At 36.0% G+C, this 22,500-nt stretch overlaps 1 protein-coding gene across 1 annotated transcript in view; it reads right to left on the bottom strand.

Moving 5' to 3' along the window:
• The window catches only part of SOX6 (SRY-box transcription factor 6), a 376,098-nt gene that overhangs the window by 319,280 nt on the left and 34,318 nt on the right, over nucleotides 1–22,500 (bottom strand). Inside the window, exon 2 of the mRNA XM_040608288.1 lies at nucleotides 4,444–4,514. The gene's annotated coding sequence lies outside the window, so the exon portion shown is untranslated. The remainder of the gene's footprint in view (nucleotides 1–4,443; nucleotides 4,515–22,500) is intronic.

Raw genomic sequence — 22,500 nt, 5'->3', positions numbered from 1 at the left:
CACACTGGCAAATGGGCTAGGGCATCTATGTACCCGGTGTTACCTGAATGCAAAGAAACCCCCTTTCCCCCTTCCATTTTGTTTCTACCTAACTGACTTTCTCTTAAGTACATCTAAAATATATGTAGTTACAGAAGCTTTCTCAGAAAAAAAAAAAAATCTTCAAAACAGGAGCCCTGCTTTTGTATTTATACCTTGAGTTATATTCTGGAACTTTGTTTCTTATTAGAAAATTTGTGTGTTAATGTAGTGCAAGCATTGCATAAAAACAGTAAGATAGTCTTCTACTTGAAGCAGATTTAATATTCACCATTTATAATGTAATCCCAGGAAAAAAGAGCTTTGAATTGCTGAGGGGCTACTTCATGCTACCACCACATCATTTTACATTGGTATGGCACAAAAGTTAGCAGGAAAGTAGGCAGAAGAGGATAAAGACCTCTGATACCTCCAGCACACACATAGCAAAAAAGTATGGGTGTTGCAGCAAACAGAGCTTCTAGCAAAGCATCATTGTGCTTTCTCAAGAGGAATTTTGAAAGAATCAGCCATGAGTGACAAGCCGGAAAACATCTCCTTGACCAAAATGCTGATCAACAATTATATTTTATAAAGAGAAAAATGGAGATCAACTTTTTGATAGTTGTGTTCAGTATATTGTTTTTCTAAAGAGTAGAGACACTATATTTTCCCAAATAAATTAACTGTAATTCAGTAGAACATCAGATGTTATCAGTTAAACCTGTAAATGTAAATAGCGCCAAAGCCATACATTTTCACTTGCTCTAAATAAGCTGTGCCTTCTTTGACTTTATCATTTAGATATTCACAATTTAATAGTTTTCTCCTTTTAAATAAGGTGGTACAAATACAAAGCACCAATCTATTTGGTCAGATGCTCCATGGAGTAATTAAACACACTTGCTAAATTTTTGAATAAAAACATTCCAAAATAAACAACAACAAAAGTATAAAAATTGCCTTAAAAATAAGATTGAGGAAAACATATTAAATATTGAGTTTGAAGCAAAGCATACTCCCTGATGACGTGCTGACTGGAATAAGTGTTTGAAAAGATGAAGTTTACCTACTCACAATCTCAGTTTTGTTGTGTTATAATGTGTGTGCATGTGTATCCCCTAAGTGTTTCTATTTTTGTTTTTAAACTTTCTTTGAAAAAAATTGCTGCTATTTGTTTTTAAAGCAATTTGATTTTAGTCTCAAATCCAGTTATATTATTTTCATCATATTTTCAATACAGGCTTTTCACTGAAGAGCTGTTCTCGCAAGACTGAAGTTGCATGGCCTGTAACACCATTCATTTCGGAGGTGGGGGGGGGTGTCCCCTCTGTCAGTGTTTGCACTTTGTAGTCAAGTTGCAATAAAATGTTTACACAGAAACTGAACTGCTAGTAAAAAGGTATTTCTAATGACTGATGTACAAGCAAAATTTGTTTTAAAAGCTGTGTTATTAGAGGATATTTATTTTACTGTCTGTGACTTTAAAAAACTATTGCAGTTTACTACTGGACCAATGTACTTGAGAAGAACAATTAAATAAATTAAGCCATGTTAGGACCACATTCTTGAAAAAAGTAACCTTTAGTTAGGACAATTACTCTGTGGGCATAACACAAAAGCACAAATGTCATATTTTCCATGAAATTCACTTTTGTATGAATCATCAATCCTGTTTTCTCCTGAATACAACTAGCCAAATATGACAAAAAACCCCAAAGTTGTCTGAACTGGATGATCCAAGTAATTACATGTTACAGCAGAATGCATCTATGACAAAACTTTCAAAAATTTGAGGAAAAAGTTATTATAGCCCCTGGTTGAAATAGCTTTGGTACAGACCTATAGCAATATTTAGCTGATCTTGCTGTATTCCCATATAAAAACTATGCACAAAGATCAGTCTTCCTAGCACTGTACTTCACTCCTTCCCTTTGGAGTATAGATCAAACATGCTATAAAAACATGCCCAAATATTATAGCATAACATGAAAAAAGCATACATTCATCATTAGCATTTTCTAAATGCAGCTTAGAATTTAATCTTCTCCAAACTCCTTATAGATGCAAATTTTATGTCTTCCACACCAATGTCCCAAAGCTCTCATATGGTATCGTTCGCTTAGGGCCAATTTGTTCAGCCTCAGGACTTGATCCTGATTTCATCAGCTTCCATGGTCACCTCATAAGTACTGCAAAAATCAAGCCTTTAAATTGAAAGATACTTGAGGTAACACCCATCCTGTTAGTCTATAGAGCACAGGGAAAATTTATGACACTGTACATACTAATGTTACTGAATAGTAAGTCTGTATCTGCTGAACAAATGTATGCTACCTACAGAATATTTGCAAGTTCAGAGAGGTACAACAGAGGTGATTTAAGATCTAAACCTGGCTTACTATAGAACGTATACTTCAATCCTGTTTTCAGTATGTGAGGAAACACCAGGCTGAATCAAGCCGTTGTACATCCCAAATCTTATTTTCCGTTCATGTGAACTTAAGGTTTGCATATGTTTCATACATCTATAGTGCTAAATACTAAAATAAGTTCTTTAATCGGAGAACAAGAAACATCAGCCATAGTGTTAGCTTCTCCAGATGTTCATGACGATGTGATTGAACTCTTGAGTTGCAGAGAATACCTACAGAAGACCAGACTGGTTCATTTTGTGCAGTCATTTCATAGTGTCATTTACTTGGCTTCATTGGTAAGGCTGCTGAGTCACACTCTACCTCTCATGGGCACAATACAATAAGGTGTCTCAACTATACTAACAAAAGTTAATGTACAGTCGTGTGATATACTTTTCTGAGAAGTAAGGACTGTTGTTAAGTACTTACTTGACTGACCTAAACACAAACTTTGTTTTCAAAGTACTGTTTATGTTGGCTTTTTTACTGCAGTTTTTTGTCATTGTCAAGAAAGAAAAACAAAACTCAGATCAGGAGTTCTCAACAAAGTTGCTAAAGCCCTTTATATGTTCATAAAACTACATGAACACAAGTTAAACAATACTTACAGATTCTCACTCAATTTGCTTGGTACCCAAATTTTACCATGAATCTATGATTGTATTTACTCCATTGTTTTGATTGGAAAGTATGCTCCATATTGAAGTATAAAGAGGTACTGTTTGTATTGACTGATACATTACTATTTCCATTTACAGATGAGAAAACTGAGGCAAAGAAAGCCTAACTGATTGCTTGAAAAAAACATGCAGTGGCAAAGCCAGAAAGAGTTAAATTCCTCACTCTCAATTCAGTAATCACTTTACATTTCCTTCTCAGAACAATCTTTCAACGGTAATACTTTTTAAAAATTGTTTATTTTATTTGAGAATGTTTTCTTTAAATATGACTGACAATGCTCATTAAAAAGATGCTGACCTGTAAGTGAAGGAAACTGCAAATATAATAGCAAAACCATATATGAAAATGAACATTTGTAAAGAGGAAGGGTTAGTACAAATTGAACATATTTCCATATTGAGAGGAAAACCAGCAATATTTTCCCTGATGAATGTAGTTTTGTGAACATCTTTTTCCACAAATGATTGAATAAATATTTATTCATAAACTATATTTGTGACTTAAGAGAACAAGCTGCATAGATTGGTTTCATTTATACTACATCATACAAGAGGTAATGCAATAATTTATATCATGCCAAGCCTAAGTCCCATTAGATTTTCCTTATTATACTTGAATAAAGCTGAAGACTATCCAAACCAGCAATTCTGAAAGCTTTCTATTTGTTGCATAAATAACTATCTTCCTCCCAGACCTCTAACTTTCCCTTTCTCAAAGCATTTATGCACAGGTCTTGTCCCATTTGCTTTACTTGAACTCGGCCATACGCTGAAACATATTCTGGGGCCATGGCCTAAACGACTACAGTCTCAGTCATTTTGCTGCAACCAAGGTCAGCTTTCTCCAGGTTATATAAAAATACATTCCCAGCTCAGCAGATACTGGTCGTCCTAGTGTTTCCTCAATCAACCCATGCAGCATTTCCTCTAAAAGTACTGTCAGTCTTGAATCACAGCCCCACAGTTCATTTCTAGAAATAATTTTCATCACAACAGCAAGATGCACCACAGTCATTACCAAGTGTCAAAACTGATGTGTTACTGTAGGCAACACTGTTCTCTCATTATTATTATTATGAAAACCAGAAGAAAGTTTGAAATAACAGGAATATTCATTGTTAATTCAAGCATCTGTAACCCTTCAAATAACTGAAGCATAAGTTCGTAGCAAAAAAACTATAAAAAGTTTAGAAGTAGTTAGGTACATTTCTTAATAACAGAACTTTCTAAAACTGTGATATGACAGTGACATTCTACTTCGATTCTTCATGTTAACCAGGCTATCAGAAAGATGCACATAACAGAAAAATTAATCAATAAATACTTACAAGTACACAAGAAAATCAGCCCCAGTTCCCAGAAATCACTGGTAAGTTGCTTTTGAATTCATGAAACTGACCTGAAAACATAAAAAGAAAAAAAAAAAAAGTTGAAAGAAAAGAAAGCCCAGAACTGAAAAATTTTACTTTTTTTATTATTATAGTTATGATTTTTAACTATGAACTAAATAAAACAGAACATAAGACTGTTGTCGCTTTTTCAGCCAAGTAATTTACACAGAATTTGTTTCCAGGAAGCCAATACCAAGAGAAACAATTATTTCATTGTTCTGCATCTCACACCACAGCAACCCAGTCCATTACGGCTTCTAGGAACTGTCATAAATGCAAGCATGTTCATCTTTTAAGAAGGAAAATAGCTGTGAGGAGGGTTTTGGCTGGGTGGGGGTGGGTGGGTGGGTGTGTTCTTGTTTTCAACTGTTACAGAATCCTCATTACTTTTTAAAAGTATTTTGTTAGAATTTTGCAGCTTAACTGGTGTAAAATAATATTGTTTACGTGCATTTAAGTGGAACCCATCTAAGGCAAATTCACACAGAAAGAAAGACTAACGATTTTGTTCTCCTGCGGTCTAGATCCTGGTTAGAAGCTTAGCCTAAGTACAATGCATTCACTATAAGGCATGATTAAATTCAACATTCTTTTTCCTGCATACCCCTCAGTTCTAGTTGGAAAGGTAACAGATGCAACTCAAACCCACAGAGCTTGCCTTATAAAATTCTTTAACTAGCACAATGACTCACTTTATGCCTCTAAATATCCATGGTTTCCTCTCTCCAGAACCCCCATGCATTAGAAGGTAGTTCAGTAGTTTATTTTTATTGTTTGGTCTACATACAGCACATTTTTAGTTCTTATGAAAACAAAGAAACTTTGTTGCACAGCCCTTGTTTTCTTTCCAAAATGTGAGGATGGATATGGGTAACATTAAACTGAAAATAGTAATGGAGCCTGGGCAACTAGTTTAGGTCAAAACCTTTTTGTTCTCTGGGAGCTATCTGATTAATTTGCAGTTCATAAAACAGTGGGTGTAAGCTCAGTTTAAAAACATGTAACTATATTTAAGATGAAATCATCATTTTTGTTAGCCTCCAGTAATCTTTAAGAAACACCTTCCCACAACATTTCTGTATCCTAAAGTGCACCAGCCGGTACTGCATAGTGCCTAGAGACAAGGAGAGAATACCAAACTTATCTTGATGTAGAATATCCTCCTTATTTCATACACCCACCCTGAAGTGCATATTATTCATTCCAACCAAGCCCTCCCCCATCCCGAAAGTACACATTTAATTGTGCCTTCTCTCCTGTGATACCAACAGAGAGTCAACAAATCTCATTTGCTATATCAATGCAGTGTTATTATATATTTTAAAAGCAAGTCTGAATCTCATTATCAGCTGATTTATGCCATTAGTGTGCTTTGGAGCCACCAATTAAACAAGGACAGTGGTTCATAAGGTCACAGTTAATTAATCTGAAAGAGTATAAATACACTTTAATGCACACCACCTCATGTAGAGAATTTAGGAACAAAGTACCAAACCTTTATTCTGAGCAAGCAATTAGGGGGAAAGGTTAACTATACAAAATTTTAAATTTAGCTTTGGCACTCCGTTAGTCTATCAGGGAAAAAGTTCAATTTGGTAGAAACTCCTGCGGAATAATGTGTATGTGAAGCCTTGATTCTTACAGCAACAGTGCAAGTGAGGGAGAAGGCAGAACAGAGCTAACCATACCCAGTGATCCTGAGCAAACAAAGGTTTGTTGCTCCAATAACACCTCAGAACAGTGAATCAGCTGCAGGCTTACCCATTATGTAGCTGGGCAGGGTGGGAAAACCAAAAACCCCAACCCCAAACAGCCCAGTCTATTCAAAATGGACTCATCTGAGCTAGACTGTTGTATTTAGAACATCATACAAAACTGACTTTTCCTTCAACCACCTTCCCTTAGTAAATTTATTAAAATAGTGCAATCAAGTAAGCGTTCAGTAATAGCAGTAGTCTACCAACACAGAGTATAAGTAAAATGCTGAAAACAATCTAATCAACCAGAAAAGTTTAATACAAAAATCTCTATCGGGTGTATCCTATACAAATCATACAACTAAATATAAATTTGTGACATAAATAAAATACACCGAAGACTAATACTATACAGGCCAGTAGTTGTTCCACGTAGATTTTTATACGTGTCTCTTTCATCAATAAAACACTTACATTGTGTTTTTAAAGACATTTGGGAGGGCAGCTCCCACTGATGTTGATAAGAAAGACCTAAACCTTTCAGAAGTCTACCCCTTATTCTATTAGCTTAAACCATTTATATTTTCACTTTAGATGTCTCAAGTTGAACTCCAGGTAACTACACAGGTGAATAGTTGTTGCATAAACATATACAAGAACAAAGTTCTTTTTTAAGTATTCTGTTGATTTAATTGGTACAAGTCCCAACAGAAACTTCACTCAGATATTTTACAGTTGAAAAGTTCTCAAAACATTCTCAACACCTGCAGTTTCTGCAGGTATTTCAGATGCTTGTTTGGAAAACTGCTAGCATCCTTATCAAGGAGTGGTTCTCCTTGTTCTACTACAAAAGGGAAAAAATAAAGTTGTAAGAGCAAATTGTGCTCGATTTCAGGTACATTTGCCAAAAGATGTTTCAGACTTAAACCAGCACATAGCATGAACCAAACAAAAAAGCTGACTTTCTGTTCTACCACTCTGTTAAAAAACTTCTGATGGCAGAGGAAAAAGTGTAAAGACCTAAATCTGTGTAACGGTGACTCCAGTGCTCTGGTACTAATCAGCATTTCAACCTACAAGCTAAAGCATGGTTGCAAGGCAGGGGAACAGAAGCAAAAGCAGATGCAATATAGTAGACCTATATGAACTTACTGGCTATACTTTTCTGACCCTTGCTGTTGAAACACCCAGAGGTAACACACCATGGACTTCCAAGTCTTGGAAAGCAGAACAAAAAACCCAAACAGCAAAACCTGCCAACACCATGAAAACAAGAACCCATAAAGACAAGGATTTACAAGAGGACCTAAGGGTTCAGGCAATCCATTTTCAGTTGAAAATAGCAAAGGTTGATTATCTCTTTGTTTGCCTCAAAATTTCCATTTTAGAAAACCATAAAAAGATCACCTTTTAAATGCAAGTTTGCTCAAAAGCAAACATCATAGCACTTTTCATGGTTTCGACGGCTTGTTTAGGGTTGTTTTTTTCAAACAACAAAACGTGTCCTAATGTCAGGTAACATGAAATAAGATCAAGGTCATTTCTGCAAACACCAAAAAGTCACAGGTCTGGCTTAAAAGAAGCATTAATAAAGTTAACCATTTCTCATTGATTTGACTAAGAATAATGTACAATCATCCAACAATTTCACGGAATCTTTCAAAAGAACTCACTTTTCAAAAAGCTGAGGTTTTGCTTATCTTGCAAACACATATTAACAACAAGAGAATGCTGGACATAAAAGACATTATGTACATCACTAAATGACTGTAAGATCTTGTACAACCCGAACTGTTATAAACTAAAGAAAATACCATAAATAGCCAAATATCACTTATAAAATAGTTCTCTTTTCACCCAAACACCCTCAGCTCTAATAATTTCAAGATATTTTAGTTTTCAGAACATAAGATTTCACCACTTTTGGAAAGTAGAAGAAAAATTACTCATTTTACAAAATCTTTAATTAAAATATTCTGATTCTTCTAAGATAGAGCCTCTACAGGTAGCCTGTATTTTCTGTGCACAGTCATCAGTGAGCATGAAGGAAGCCTGCAAGTAAAAAATGGAAGCAGTTATTTAGTAAAAAGCATGGCATCATGTTATATCATTTGAGAATGTGGCCTATCATTGTGGGCTGCTGGGACTAAAATATGTACAATTCAACAGCTGTTAAAAAACTCTTTTCAGAATTATAGCACGATGTAAAATGAAAAAAAGGAATAATACAGAAATGAACTATACATTTAGGGCCTGAATCACATTGCAATTTCACACCCTGAAATGTGCAAAATCTCACAATTAAAACAACGTTAATGACCTGTAAGCCCCTAGCCCCAATCACAAAAATGAAGGAAACATTAGGTTGGTTACGATGAGTTGGGTTTCAGAAAACATTATTTAATTCAAGTAAATGGCACAGTCTGAAGATGATTCAATGAAGGATGTTTTACTTACACGTGGAAAACTCTTAATACATGATCATTTTGAAACAGGAAAGTAAACATAGTAATTAACCAATATTGATGAGACTTTCTACAAAAGGAACAATGAAATTCCTGTTATCTTCCCTTTGTGTCACTTGTCTTCAGTGGCCCAGGACTGTATTTTACTGCTTTTGCCGGCTTGTTTCTTAAACTGTTTACTCTCCTTGGTTCCATGCATCAACAAAAAACAAAACAAAAAAAAAACACCCACAAACAAAAAACCACAACCAAACCAAAATAACCACAATGTTTTTTCCCCTATATGTATTTCATTATAGAATAGTCCCTCTGTAATGATCCTCGTGGATTTTTGTACTCTATAACAGAGATTGCAGCCAATCTATCAAAGGAGGAAGCAAAGCATACCACCTGTTACACAATTGGTCATTTTAAAACACATATTGCATCACAGTAAGAACAACACAGTGCATACAATGTAGAAATCGGGTCTCCAAAGCTCTGTGCTCAGTCTCTGCCTTCCTATAGATTTTCTGCTCAACCTTCAACAGAAGAGTTTCTTTGTGCTTCTTAGCTCCTTATTCACAAAAAGGAGCTACTATTTCTTCCTTCTGTAACAGTGGTGCTTTACAATTCTACATACCAGAAGCTGTGATGTCGTTATTACAGAAATGAGGCTCAAAAAAAACCCCACCTAAAATAGGATACATCTCCACAGAGTTTTGCAGGGAGATGTGAGCTCACTCTGCCCACACTCAGAGATGACTGGCCACAAACCCACTCTAATCCAGTTTAGCTATGGTTAGCACTTACGTAAACTACATGACTTCCAGTTTAGAGCAACCTCACATCTGCCTACAAAAAGCATGCTGACATACACATACAATAGATGGTGTTTCTGTAAACCACCTCTTAAAAAAAGGAACCCCATAAGCATCACCACTTTCACCAAACCCCAGAGCATCGTTCACCAGACAGTTGCTCCCTGTCTCTCCCAAGAAGGTATCACACAGTAGTGGCACAATATGTGGCAGCATTATATTATATAACGGATATAAGTTATAAGAGAGCTCCTTATTAGCTCTTCTGCAAAGGTACATGAGTTTGCAAAATTGCATTATGTCTTCCACAGGCAGCTCCCAAAGGTTTCTCTGCTGTGCGCCTGCATACCTATAAAGCATCCAATCACTACAGGGCCTGAGCACAGAATACAAAATTAAGGTCTTCTGGCTGTATCACTTCATAGGATAGCATCAGGTTAAGACCGAAAAGGATTTTGATGAAAAAAGTACTGCACATGTCCAACAACTAATTTAAATGTATTATTACACCTGCCACTAAAATCACACTTGAAAACACGGAAAACATCTAATTCGCTGTGCAGATGAAAGAAATACCTAAATATGCATTTATTCTTTTGTATAAAAGGAAGGGGGCCAGCATTCCAGATCTGATAAGCTCTGTATTCATACTTGCAAGCAGATAAGAACCACAAGACGTACACCATACTGCTTGGAAGGGTGAAGCGATAGGAGGAACTCCAGTTATAACTCATGGGTTAGAGACAGCAAAAGCCTTCTCAGTGGCTCAGGGTAGGCTGGCAGGCGCTGCTGGCTCCCTGCTCCCACTTCAAAGGATTTGGATTCCCCAGCAACTCCTGCAGTAGCCCACTGCCACTCACATGATGCAGCTATAACACAAAATACACTTCTGAACTTCTTGTGAGCTACGTGCTGTTTTAATAGCCACAGGCTGGGTCATTCCTAATCAATATGATTGAATTAAAGAAAACAGACAAAGCTTTCAAAATGGGTACGTTTCTGTAGTGTTTACATATACAGGTCCACGCACTGAAGGCACTACAAGACAAATTAAGCCCAGTATGAAATGTTACAGCATTACAAGCTCCAAGTACGACGGGTGTTCCAAATACCAGAAACCCTTCCAGCACATGGTATTCTTACGAGTATATATCAAATACAGAGAGAGTTTTACAGCAAATACAAATTGCACTTGGAAAGTTACTTTCTACACCTACAGAAGCAGCAGCATGCAGGGGACATAGCTTAGAAATGACATCCAGGGTTACTCTTCTGAGACTCACATTTGCTGCACAACCATGAAAATCACCCACAGAAAGACCGATGTGGCAGCTCTGGCATTGACCTGCATTACAGTATTTGGCATTTCTTTTTCCTCTTCTCTCTCTCTCTGTGCCTCAGCTGTACTTTCTCCATTTGGAATGATAGCTTTTTAATTTCTTCCAATGGGCGTACAGGGACTTACAGCTGTAACAGGGTCTCAGGGTGCTACTGTAATGCAATCTCACAGAGGTTCTCTGGATACAACTTTAACACAAAATAATAACAATGGTTTTGTTTATTATAAAATATTATAATTATGTAATAATTGCATTATGCAAGAAGAACACCACACATAGCAGGAGCTGTTAGCCTACTACATTGATGTATTTTTTTCTTGACAAACTGTATTAAAATTAACAATACTGTTAGTAGTTCTGGGCTCCCTTATCTTTTGAATAGGTAACGTGTCAGGTTCCCTCCTCTTTCATATTCAGACAAATGTCTAAAGTAATTTTACTGAAGAATTGGCTTTGTTTAAAAGAGGGTACCTTCTTTCAGTTCAGTCATATGACCCAAAAGGACAGTATAAAAAGTATAAAAATGTTATTCAAATTGGAATTAAGCATGCAGTTAAGTTTCTTAAATTCAGTTACGGAACAGAATGGAATTGCATTGATTTGTGATTCAGATCAACTATCTATATTTACAGGTACATATTCATTTTATCTACATTTTTTTATCTATTGCTTATATATATTTTAATATTTACAATTGTAAATTCCAATTTAAATTTACAATTTAAAATTACAATTTATATCTACAATTCCTGACTTCCTCTGAGCAAATAAACAGTCTTTTTGGAAAGAAAAAATAATTTTTAAAAAATGCACAACTGTATTTTCCTTGTGAGAAAAAGCATCAAGAATTATGAAGATTTGGGAACAGTTAAATAACATGGGAGTCTTTGAGCCATTGCACTTCCATGTTCAAAGTCTGATGCTGTTGCACACAGACCCTAGCAAGGATTTAGGACACATTTTCATCAGGTGCTTTGACTTGAACACCAGCTAAATTGTACTTGTGCTACATTTACCAGATGCAAACCCCTTGGTACAATTCTTCATAGTGTAACACCTACATATGCATAGGCAAAGCTTAGAACAGTAACAAGACACCTTCTAAACAGAAAACTAAAGCCCTCAAATAAAGATATGGGGGGCTGGGAGGGTAGAGTATTCATTGTGAAAACCCAATTTTACCATTATTTCCAAGAGCTACAAATGGTAAGATAGTTGAAATGCCTAGCTGATATTTTAGAGGCATCAACACTAATATCACTGCATGGGAACACATTAACATATTTAAACTTCCAGCATAAATATAGCATACAGCAATTGGATTTGAAAATTCCCTGAAAACTGGAGATTCAATCTGTCACAACTGTGGTGCACTTACACAACAACAACAAAAAATAGAGATTGGTGGTTTTGATTAAAAAAAAAAAAAAAAAAAAAAAAAAAAAGAAGAGGAATGCAACCATGTACCCTTACCTTCAGAATGTAATGTAAGCAGGCTGCGAGCCAAATGGCCAGGAGCTAAGTCAGCTGTACATAAACTCACATTTTTTTCTGACAAATCTATGTTGTAATACTACAATATAAGTGTGCCATTTTCTCCTGTTGGAACTAGTGTTAATCCAGACAAAATATCAGGGTTCTGTATTGGAGACTACCATATTACTGAAGCTCAGATTTTAAAAGCTAGTTAAGTAGGACATAAAAATCAATTAGAGAGCCTTCAGAATGTCTGCCTTCAGGTCTACTTCCTGGGATTCCCTGAGGGGGAAAAAAAGCCAAACTCATGCACTAACCTTCCCTCTCAGCTCTGATTTTTTAAATTATTTTCTCCTGACACTGTAACTAGAGAAAAGGAGGTCCAGGTGCTCTCATTCTAATTTCCTGTAAGTAAACAAAACTTCGTTTTTCAAGGACACATTCAGTCAATTAGAATCCCACCTTACATATGTATCCTCTGTCAGAAAACAGCTCCCCTAGTATGTGACACAGAGTGCTGCCAGCAAGAATATGGCTTTGTATTCTGCCAAAAGAGCATTCTATTTGTGATTATCTACAATAATCAGTCCTGAAGATAATTAACCTGCTGGACAAATAAATCACATGAAAAAATATGAACCACGTTACCTCAACAAGGCCTCAAAATACAACACTCTCAGCCTCCTTTCAGTCCCTCCTAAAGCATGAGTACTTCATTAGTTAAAAAAGCAAGCAAATAAATATATTTATTTAAGGAAAGAGTACACCTTGAAACAGAAATTTGCCTTCAGTAGTAAAGCTGTCTGATAAGAATTCAAGCTTTCAAGACTTAACCAGGTGAAGCTCTAGTTTCTTCTGATTTTCACCTATGACGTCTCAGTCAAATCTTGGTTGTGATTGTGAACAATACTTGTTCTTGTTGCCTATCATCTAAAGACTTTGAATTCCTATTTTTTCTGCAACATTCACCTCTGCAAGATATTTTGAAACCAGAACTGAAATAAGTTGACCATAGATAGAAACCCTTGCAGGCAATGCTGCCCATCAAACAAATGATATGACGACCCCTAACTTCAATTTGTGTTAAGCCCAGTCATTGGTACTAAGGCAAGCAGGTTAAAATGCTAAAGTGTTACTTTCTATCGGTCCATAAAGAACAGTCCTGTGTTCATAGCCTGGTTTTTGTACTGTGTATAGAGATCACATATTAGGGAATTGTTGCGCCCTGCACTTCAGGACAGACTGTCCTAAACTACAAATTTAAAGGAAAGTTTGGGGGAAGGGTTCTGTTTCTCACACCCTGAAAATGATTCCTAGCCTTTTCAGGTAGTTATATAAAACCCTACCTCCAGGCATTACTAGCACTGCTCATCGTCTGTGAGCCTCGGGCCATCTGCACCTGCCTTCAGCACGGTACTGACAGGCAGCAATGCAAAGCTGACAGCTAGAGGGGTGGCTACTAGGTGCTTTGCATATGATATTTCAAAAGTGTAAATGGAATGCTGATCTTAAAAAAAAGTTTAAAAATCACACACTCAAAAGGTTGGTGTTAATCTGGATAGCAAACCTAAAAGTTTCACCAGATTATCTCATCAGCCTGACATGTCTCATTACAAGATCTTATCACTCGTTAACTAAACAAAGGAAAATGAAGAGGGAAATAAAAATATACAGGCAATAACTTCTATTTCTTTAAAAAGAACGTTCTTTAGGAAGTGCTTCATATGTGTTTCTGTCTTGTGCTAAATGAAGCAGCTATCACTGTGGAATTTTAGGGTGGTGTTTTCTCCGTTTTCTTTTTAATGAACACCAGAATGAACATTACAGCTACTTCCATCAGAAATCATTACAGCACAAGTTACAACTACTCCCTGGCAACTATAAAGTATGTAGGTTGGTTGGGGGGGTTTTGAGTGTTGTAAAATTTACTGATTCCTCTTCTACTTCAACTAGACATACTTTGCTTCTTTGAGCTAGAAATCTCTCTTTTTCCAAGTGACCCTGCCCCCTTTTTCTGGCATATGCACCCTTGGGAATGCATAAAGTTAATCACTTTTGTGTAAGCACACTTGTAAGAAAACTTTCTGGGAAATCAAGGAGAAAGAAAATGTTTAAAAAGTGTTAACCAATGTCACTCTCAAGAACCAAAATCACATTCACAGATCTTCCCCACTAAGTTTTTAGAAACTGTAAACAAAAAATTTTGCAGTTATAGTTCCAATGAAATAGTTACTCTATTGCTAACTACCCCTTGCTTCCAAATAACTTAATCCGCTTTCTTTCCAGCTATGGACATAAGGGTGGTACTGCAGGTCACAGCTCTGTTCAAGACCCCATTGTTTTCAGTGCTGTGTAAATTGCCATAAAGGGTCTTAAAAGCGTACAGTTCTAAGAGGACATGCATTTTGAAAATATCAACAGACACGTGACTCAGTGTGAATAAATGTGGTCACTGAAAGAAATATATCAAACCCTAGAGACTCCCCTGAACTCACAGGAAGGCATGGCTATTTTGGGCACAGGGTTAAAACCCAGCTCTACTTGATTCATCACAGAACAATGACGATTTTAATGGATCTAGGATTTTGCTCTTTATTCTGTCACCCCAATGAGGTAATCAATCTCTTAGAAATTTTCAGAACTTGGCTGAATTATCAATACCTGATAATTCACTGCAAAGTCAGACACTTCTATCATTAGCCACCACAAGAACATATTGTGCACCCATATAACGTTTCCAAATAAAATTTTAAAGTATCTTACAAAAATAAAATTAAAATGTAATAATACTACAGTTGGGTGATCTTGTCCTCTATACAGAGTGCCAACATAAAGTCTGTGGAACTTTCAAACCACAATTTGAGGATCAAGGAGGGAGATCAAGCAATAGGCATTTCTAATACTGACACCCTGTACTGGGATAGTTTGTGCAGTTAAGCAACACCTTAATAGAAAGTCATCTTGAAAATCAGGGAATAAGATTCTACTCAATAACATCAGAGACAGCAGAATCCCAGTCTAAGCCATGCAGAGCTTTGCAAAAATCAGTCAAAATACTATTAAAACATTTTAAAAGTCATAAGCGTAAAAAAATACATTACTCTCAGAAGTCAGATGAATCTTCTCTGTCAGCATGCTGACTCCTTTTTTAAGATGAACTAATCACCAGTTGCTTAAGTGCATGTACAAAAATTAAGAGATAATTATATAAAAAAATTTACAAAGTGGCTCAATGCCAACAAGAGAGTCTCCCATCAATCATACATGATACCCTTCCTGATACCTCTCCCTACCTGGAGAAGCAGCTGTGCTCTACAGCAGGTCCCAACAACCTTTAAAACCTGAGTCCTGCAGACACAATAAGAGGGTCTAAAAACATAACCAGCTAGGCCCTCCTGGTTTTGTTCACTGCTATATGGCAACATAAGAAGCAGGATTCATGCATTTTATAACAAAAAAAATTCACAGCATTTCACAGCTGCACCAGTCCAATCCTGCAGAAGCCAAAGAACTGCATGATACAAGTGATGGCGATAGTCGGCCTCATTATCTCAACTATGCCTCATCCAAGATGTGATTATACGATCAGCTCGTTGAAATACGCTACAGTTGATGGTGAAACTTTCAGTCATTTCAATGTCCTAAATGACTAGAGTTTCAGACAAGGGTAATACTATTCTTGTGTAAAAACTGGAAGCAAATACTAATATCACTAGGTTCTCAACATGACCATCATGTTGAGATCAAACATCATACAAATGCAAGAAAAAAATCACATGCAGAACACTTCATTCAAATACATACAAAGTCCTCTGTGACTACAGCACACAAATTACTGCTGTGCTGTTATTAGGGCTGGCTGGAAGGTACTAAAATTAAAAGTCAAATTTTAACATTGCAGAAGCAAATCAATCAACACTTCAAACTTTTATGGAGTTACTTTATGAAATCAAGCAACATTGCAGGAGTTATAAAAGGTACTGTGTGACCTGCTATTTAATTTTTTAGTTTCTCTACTCTCTAAATATGGCCTATCTAATTCCTCCAATTGGAAAATCTTCTAAAAGAACAAACCACTCTTGAGCCATCTCAGACTAGATGTGGAAAATAAATACCACCGTTCTACACCTGAATCCAAAATGCAGCCTATGTTCATAATGTAGGAGAATTATACATTAACAGCAACTGTGAAAACTGAGCATATTGGGAAAATATTAAGCTACTCAAACAAAACCAGTACCATTCATAAGAAAGTTTTTCTACTTTGGAAACATAATTTGGCACCCTTTCTATTAGGTCCAAGTATTCTGAGTTTCAGATGCTCCTACAGGAATGCTAAGTGGGTTTTATTCATCTACATGCAAATATATGGTTCTTTCTTTTCTGTATCTGAAAACAACTTGTCCACCCTGATAAAAAGTATGCTGCTGGAGAGGATGGTAATTAAGACTTTGGAGTTTGCCACCCATTAAAACTTGATGATCCCACCCAAAGCGCTTCATCATCAGAACCATCTGGCATTCTTTCTGCACAATTACCAAAACACAGAACATATTTTGACTTGGCACTTGCATTTCGTAGACACTTTAGTCATTTTATAAGCAACAAGACAGCATCTTGCCAAAGTACAGCCTCAAAAGGAAATTTCAACACACCAGAATCTGAACTCTATCCTAGGAAGTCCTACCAGAAGAGAAAGAAGGAAAGTCTCCACCTTTAGCTAATGTCCTTACATTCACATATAAGATACGTCTTACCAGTTTCATTACTCTGTTTCCTCTATATATTGATGGTACCAGAGCATTATCTAACAGATTAGGGGTAAAGTGAATTACTCTACTTTGAGACTCAGTTTCTTCTAAGATGTCTGGCTCTGAAATCAAACTAATAATCCACCAGAAGTTAAACTATTAGAAGAACCAAAGCCATTTCACAACAATACTCTGAAGAACAGTATAAGAGGTATTTTGCATCAGACTCTCCTACCACATTTTTTTTCAGTGCCTGCAGATACAGCAATAATATGAGCACAGCTCTAAATGTAGGAAAGTCTGAAACAGCAAGGGAGAAGACAGGAATACAGACTACTCTTGAACTATATACTAGACTTCTTTTGGGCTCTTAGTTTTCCAAGATCTACATAAAAGAAAACATGATGAGAACATTGAACATTCCAAGTGCATTCATAAGTCTCTCTTGCAGGTTGTCTTTAATTCACTAATTTTACTCATTTCTGCCAGTAATATTTGTGGCAAAAGGTGAAAATTTCTATGCAGTAATGATGTTATTCTCAGCTTCTCAGGACTGTATGGATAGTGCACAAAAAAAAAAATAAAATCATCAGAGAGCTCAATTGAAGTGATTACCAATAATTCTCATATCTAGACATTTCAGTTACTTTTGGAATTCTTAGGGTAGGTCTACATTTAATGTCCCTCACGTACAAGCATGCCATATCCAAGGACACAAAATGATGCAAACCTATTGGAACATATACTCTAAGGAATTTATATATTATCCTAGGTGGAAACTTATTGAACATACATAGTATTAGTTTGTTTGGTGGGTTAAGTGGTCTGAAATTAATGAAAATATATGAAAAAAAGCAACAGACAAGTATTTTTGATAGCACAGCACAGAAAATATACCCCAAATGACAACAAGTTCCACAGCAAACAAATGTGCTGCTGCACTCCGTATGGCATGGAAACCTTTAAAGTACCAAAATAGTAAATAAACCAGAAAACACAGATTTTCAAATCAAAATTAGCCTACCAGGGCATGGATTTGCACCCACCAAAATTTTCATAGATATAAAATGGACTGATATAGTGAAAGAATAACAGATTAGATAATTGTAGACATGGAGAACTGAACGAAAGTTTACCAAAAGATTAGTAAGAAAGTTATGTAAGAAATTTTGATGGAAATTAAAAAAACTATTATTATAAGTAACTTTGCAAATTTAGTCCCTCAAGATGAAAAGAGGAGATTGATAAAATATGGAATCACACAAACATGTATCTGCACAATAGCAAAAAGCAATGGAACTAATGAAAACTGAGAAATTAGAAACAGTCAATTTGGTGAAGACATCTATGAGTGCATATGGCAATCTGAGGAATCACAGTCATGTTCATCCTTATTAGACAAGCCGTTAGACAGACAAAATGTAATATATGAGCAAGTAAATAAACATTTGCCTACACAGTGTCATTCTCATTGGGTGACACTCCAAAGAGTATCTATTTCCTCTGTTGGCAAAAACAAACTGCACATTACATCCTTATTTTTATACAGGATTTTAGAGCAGATTTCCTAACATTAGAGATTTAAAACACAAGTATGGTTTATTTATTCCCCACAGGTTTTTTTCCCTTTAACTTCATCCTGGCTAACAATATTGTAACAAGTAACAAATTGTTATCAAGTCACATTCTCATATTTTTTGAGCATCAGTGTGACTTTCTTAAGTGTCTACCAACAATTGAAAAGAATGAAAGTATTTACTTTTAGGAAGGATAATCAGATTACTGCCACCTTACAAAACCATTATGGTTGTGTCTCTGTTATTTCAACTACTGTCATCACAGAGACATGTAACAACCACAATGCGATGACAAGACACTATCCCCAAAAGGAACAATCAAATCAAAATGCCTAACAATTAAGAGAGAAATCATTCAACTGACATCTTAGAATTTTGATAAAATGCTATGACACCAGAAAAACTTTCACAAGGAAAGATGTTGATGCTTTCAGGCCAGCGGAATTAATATTTTGGTTTAAATTTCACAACATTTGGAAAAGGCCAAACACAATGAGGCAGATTCACTAATGTGTTACTTCATTTTTATTACATGTTAACTTCACAGAATCAGTGGAGTCTCATTTGCTCTGAGACAAAGTAATTAGGTCTAATGTCTACATTAAAAAAGCGACATCTCCATCACACCTTTCAAAAAAAAAAAAAATCATACATGGTAGGTCCTTCCTCTACCTTTCCTAATAAAACTAGAAGTTTACCATTTACAACTGACACATTCTGGCATATTTTTAATGTAAATTCTGTACAAGCAATGACATGAGATATAGTAGTAGACCAAATTCCTCGAGCACATTAAGCTTGAGTTGCCAGCTCTGAAAAACAAACAGGTTTTGCAAAGCATAGGAGCTAGTCATGAGCCTAGCACATGGCTGTTTCCACAGCTGCATTATAATGCAAGTGTGGAGAAGCTGGTGGATATAAACAGAGCAAGATAAATTATCTGGCCCTATTCTTACCTATCCAAATGGGAACAGGACCCAGCAGAGATTTCCCAAGTCATCCCCATGCACAAATATATGTATTTCTATATGTTTTGGCCTTCACGACTGTGAATCTGAAACCAGGATCATCCCAGAAATAACTGCAGTCTGCTTTTCACAGAAACATAATTTTCTTGTTATGCTTTGCCATAGTTATATATCTTGTAATGTTATTTTTGTCACATCCTAAAAATCTGCATCACTTTTTTTTGCTTCGGAATGAATTCTGCCTTCAGCTGCAAACTAGGAGTTCCCACAGAAGCCACGGTGGTTGCACACTGGTGTACCAGGAAAAACAGAACTCACACTTCAAGTTAATCATATCCTACATATTAACATACTTTTATAGTAATATAATACAAACAGTTTATGTTGTGATTTAAGAACTAAAAACTAATCATATGTAAAATTAGGCCATTCAAGAAATAACTGCCAAATAAGTTGGAATTAGAGCTGTATATGAACCATTCAATGCTTGCACTTGCATCAGTGAACTGGAAAAGCTCGGTAAGTCAGCAAGGCTTAGGTAAGGAAGCTGACACTCCAGAAACATCCACAATCCCCTCTCCTTTAAACAATTAAAGGAATACTGCCATTTAATGGCAAGGAATAGGGAAGGAGAAAAGAGGAAAAAGGAAGAAAAGGATAAGGAAACATATCCTTAACAGAATAGCCTGGAAGGATGATTTTTTTCAGGGTCTAGTCAAAAATTATTCCATTCTGCTTAATTCTGAATGCATCTGAAGTTCCTCCTTGTCTAATAATTAATTATGATATAAAATTATAGGAGAGAAGATAATGCCTTTTCTAAACTAAAAAAAAAAAAAAAAAGCTGAAGTCTGCCAATAACAAAATAATTTTATCTTATTCTAATATGCATTTCTCAACTTCTCATATACTTATTAGGAAGAAGCACTTCCATCACTGTCTGGCTGCAAAACATCTGTATTGAACTAAACATGCTATTTTTCACTAAAACTCAGTGTAGATATTTTCCTGAAATTTAGAACTGCAAGTCAGTTACATGATAAATTAATCTAGAAAATCATCAATTGATCCATACATGATCAGGTTACAGCCAGCCATATTAGTCTAGCAAATTATTGTGTTGCTCATGCTCTGGCATCAGTTTATTTTTCCAGCTACTTGGCTGTCAGTTAGAAGGAAATTTTTATCAGTTCTTTTGATGAACAGAGGATATAAAAGCTGCGCTATGACATCTCTGGCAGACCAACTGCTTTTGGGAGTATTATTTTAGTTAACAGACTATATAACTTCAAATTATAAAACATGTTTATACACATATATTGACATCCACAACTAGCCAGATACACATTAAATACTCCTGAACTGAGAGATATTCAAGAAAAATGAGAACATGACTGTTTACCTTTCTTCAACTGAAAATCCTAAGGGAATCTATAAGCTCAGCTGGGTTCCCCCCCCAATTTTTTTTTTCTCCCCCTTTTTTATAAACAGAAATCCTTTCACATCAGTATATTTTTGGTGAGACTACTGCATTCAAAACTGCTCTCTGAGTTCTGGATACTGTTTTTAATACAGAACAAATACCACAAGATGAACAGAATTCTGCTCCTGTGAAAAGGCAGAAGACAATGCGGAGAAGCAGCAACACACGGAATCCTGAATATGCAAAAGAAAAAGATAGCCAAAGTCTTTCCAGGAAAAGAAAGCTGAAAAAAGAATATACACAACTGTACCACACTGCAGCAGGTATTTAAAAGTACGTAAAACAAAACTGCTTTTAAAGTAGCCACTAATTTTGTAAGACTCCTTCTTGAGATGACCCTGATTTTCCTGAAGACGGTGCCGAAAACTGGTTCTACAGAATCTCAAGTTTAACCCTAAAAACAAAAGTGCACACAACTAATTTTGCAACGAAAATGTTGACATTTCGTATCTTATGAGCTACTGGAAATATACTGAACAAGTTCCTCGAACTTGAAAACTAGGTAATAGGTATAAGGAACAATCAATAGGAAATTAATTCAAGTATGCAACTTCAGCATAGCTTTAAAGAGAGAAAAATATAATGTATTATAAAGAAAGAAAAAAATACAATTGGCACTAAAGAAAACAACCGGGTTATGCAAGAGGCCTAAGAAATAGCAACAGTAGCATATTTGGCCTGTTTCAGGCCCTTAGCAAAGGTTTTCATCCTCTAAAAAAATGAATGGAAATTCACAAATTCAGGCAGGCATAAAATATATGAAATATATCTTTTCACAGATGCAGATATGTAGGATATGACCTCTAATTATCTGTGTAATTACAGAGGAGAAAACATAGGTATTTAACAAATCTGAGAAACCAAAATCTTATTGAAAGACCCTGTTCTTACTGGAAATCTGGAGTAGCCGGATGATGCTGCTGCTGCATAAATGGATTAGCTGTATGCTACACAGTTGGAGATGGTCTGGAGGAGCAAGAGGGTTAGTAGGGCCACAGACCGGATTAGAGGCATTCACTGAGGTCCTACAGTTTTGGTAGCTAGCAAAGCCGTCCTACTTCTGCATGGGCTGCAAGAAACAGTTAAGATGTACCACAGAGCATCCTCTGATTCTGTTCTTGCCATGAATGCCATGGAAATTCATTTGCACAGATCCTTGCAAGCCTACTCTTATTTGCAAAGCAAATTTGTACTAGTGTTGCTGCTAGGGACAGTCCGAATGTGTGCAGGTGAAGAATTTGACTCTCCATCCTTAAATGCATCCAATTAGATTTGCACAAGTGACATGCCCGCATGAAAACAGAGTTGCTTGAACAACAAGTCAATAGCCTCAGCTGTATGCAAAAGCAGATAAGTACTCACACACGTGGAAGATGCATCAGAACTCTAAATTAATACTTCCACAAGGTATCCTTGGTTTTGTCTAGTCTTACCACA

Source organism: Falco naumanni, chromosome 10 (genome assembly GCF_017639655.2).
Source record: "Falco naumanni isolate bFalNau1 chromosome 10, bFalNau1.pat, whole genome shotgun sequence".
Classification (NCBI taxonomy): Eukaryota; Metazoa; Chordata; class Aves; order Falconiformes; family Falconidae; genus Falco; species Falco naumanni.
The sequence above is the reverse complement of the archived record's forward strand: the minus strand, read 5'-3'. Positions and strand labels throughout refer to the sequence as shown.